The 2,937-nt window shown below is 47.9% G+C and overlaps 1 pseudogene; it reads right to left on the bottom strand.

Moving 5' to 3' along the window:
- Positions 1-459: 459 nt before the first annotated feature.
- LOC101578171 lies at positions 460-1,742 on the bottom strand (annotated as a pseudogene).
- Positions 1,743-2,937: the final 1,195 nt, after the last annotated feature.

Genomic DNA, 2,937 nt, shown 5'->3' with positions numbered 1-2,937 from the left:
TGGGTGATTTCAGAAGGGCTTCTGAAGGCAAGGCTGCTGTTGGAAAGGTGAGCACCGAATATCACGCTGATGAGATTCCAGGTGCCAATGGAAAGTTTATTTCTTTTTTTTTTTTTTTAGTAATCATTACAAGTGGTTTAATAATGGGCTTTCAGAAGCAAAGTGGAGGTGTGAGTCAAACCTCTGCTTATCCTTCAGTGCTGACTTTTTCTGTTTCTTTTTTTTTTTTGATACCAGGATCGAACTCAGGGCCTCACACTTCCCAAGCAGGTGCTGTGCCACTGAGCTACATCCCCGGTCCAATGCTGACTTTCAAATTTTCTATGCCCCAAACCACAGCAATCGCAGCAGTGGTGGCAACAGTAGGAACGGTTCTGTCGTGTCTATTTTCTGTATGTGTTCTGTGGCTGACTGCAAGGTGCTGGTGTCACACTGAGAAGGCTCTGGAAGGTGGCACATCTATTGCCCCGGGTCGGTCAGACCCAAGCTGGAGCCAAACATCTTCACTAGCTGTTGTTCATAGTGTGAGATGTTTCTCTCCATAATGTCCATGCAGGGCCCCAAAAGCCTCTTAAATGCTTGAACATCCATAACTAAGCAGGTGACATTTCCAACTGCTTAGGCTGAAGCAGCTCTAGGTTTGTTGGTGAGGAGTGGAGCTCTCCAAAGCACTGCCCCTTGTGGCCGCGGGCAATCTCAACCTCCTGGCTCCCAGCATCCTTGTTTGTTGTAGTCTTGCTCCTAAGCATAATGCATACTTCACCAGACTCGATGATGTCAAAGCTGTTAGCTTTTTCACCCTGAGTGATTATACGGTCTCCATCCTTATAGTTCTCTTCTCCTATCACATCAACAATCTTCATTCGTTCTGACACCTCTAATGATTTAAGGAGTGGCACAGCCTCAATAAATGATTCAAACGTCTTCCTCTTTTTTGCCTTGTTTTTCGCTATGATTCTTCTAAAAGTCACCCAGTCCAAACCCCACAGGGAGCCTTCAGAAGTGGCGACAAGGGTAGCAGCCCTCGGAGTATTGTACGTCAGAGCTAGTTCTCCAAAACTGCCACGGTCGTCATATTGACCAACAGAACGCATTTGGTTGTCTTCTGTTACTAAAATGTCATAGGTTCCCCGTTCTATGACATAAAAGTTGTCTCTGTCATCTCCTTGGTCAATGACATGCTCATCTACTCTGACTGTCCTTGCAAACACAGCATTGCCCTCACGGCCAGTCTGCCGCCGCTGCCCGGAAAGTTTATTTCAAAGTGGACTGTAAAAAATGAGATGCATTGTGTTCATGCCTGACACTTGTGCTTAAAGGTGACAGACCAGTTTAGCTGGAGGAGAAATTTTCAAGACAGCACCACGGTTAAGCAGATGCGAAAGCGTTGCTGGGCGCTTTTATCGAGATTACAGTGAGAATCAGGAGCCAAAAGAAGCAGAGTGGAATTATCTGAAAATCTGCTGCTTGGCTAGGAAAGGAGCAAGCAGAAATTCTGTGCCGGGGGCAGTGCTGCTGCGGTTGTTGCTGCCACTGAAGAGAATGCAAGAGCTTTACACAGGGCTGACAGAAAATACACACCAAGGTCTTCATAGGAATAGACGTTGTACTCTGTGGAGAATTAAAGGTGTGCAAGTATAAACTGGTTTCATAAACTTTCTATGGAAGTCTTTTTGAGACTGCAGCTCTTGGACACACTGTTTTCTGAGGGCTTCCACAGTCGGTTTGGGGGAAAAGGGCATCATAATCACACTCAGGCTGGCCTGAGGACAGCTGTGCCTGTGCCAGGCCTTGGCCTCGTGTGTATGAGGCGTGTTTCTTAGGTGTGCAGAATGCAAACCGTAAGGAAGAGTTCAGGCTTCTCCTGGGCTTTCAAGGGCCTGGCACATGGGAGGAAACACATCAGTGAAGTTCCCGCGGGAAGCTATTGGCGCGACAGTGCCAGGAGCTCTGAAGGGAGGCAAAGCCGTGTTGTGGAACGACTGGATCCGCAAGAAGAACGACAGCAAGGCTGGATGAAATCAGCCACAGGGGTCTCAGGTGCCTCGTCTGTCTGAGCCCTGAACTGAGCATGCGCAGAATATTTATTGAGACGCTTAGAAAATACCAGTCGTTGACAAAGGGCAATGTACAAGAAGCCTTCTAAATCACAAGATCCTGATCAGTCACTTATTGCAGTTATCCTAAAACTTTAAGGTACACAAGAGTCCCCCTCTGGTTTCTTACGACAGTTCTGAGAAAACAAATGGGAATATTCTGTCCTGACAGCAAGCAGACAGAACAGCATCCTCTTCTTTGTTCTCCCTGAACTTCATCATCAGAGATCTTTCATGAATCACTCAGTGAAGCTGCAGCAGAGAACCCCGGACAGTGGCAGAAATGGCGATGTCCAGGGAAGCCCCGGCAGCACCCATGACCGCCAGTGCAGGAGGCCACAGAGGCTGGGCTTCCTGTCCTCTCAGAGTCCCCGACCTGCCATGGTGCGCCATAGGCTGAAGACAGAGACACCAGCTTCCCTAGGTTTCAGTCTTGCTTCGTACCATTTATCCCCTCTGTGCCTTATTCTACACCTCGGAAAATGTTGATCACGTGCCACTGAAAGCTTGTCATTTTCTTTCTGATTTTTAGGAGGCTCAGAGTTGGTTTTGCTTTGAGCCTCAGGCAAGCTTCTGCACATAGACAAAATGTTTATCTGTTCTGTCGCTCAAAACTCGGAGTATAGGTGGGTCAAATGCGCTGTGCACCATGAGGTGGACCTGAGCCGTCAGGGCAAGAGGCAGAAAGCTGCAGCTTGTATCTGAAATGTCTTCTAAAGCCCATGCGGTCACTTCTTAGCTCTCAGTTTAGTGCTGTTAGGAAGGAACAGAAATATTGAGAGTTAGGGCCCAGTAGAAGGCCTTCTGCTGGGGCTGGTGGGGTAGCTCAGCAGACTAAAGC

This window comes from Octodon degus, unplaced genomic scaffold, assembly GCF_000260255.1.
Source record: "Octodon degus isolate 3935 unplaced genomic scaffold, OctDeg1.0 scaffold00008, whole genome shotgun sequence".
Lineage (NCBI taxonomy): Eukaryota > Metazoa > Chordata > Mammalia > Rodentia > Octodontidae > Octodon > Octodon degus.
The sequence above is the reverse complement of the archived record's forward strand: the minus strand, read 5'-3'. Positions and strand labels throughout refer to the sequence as shown.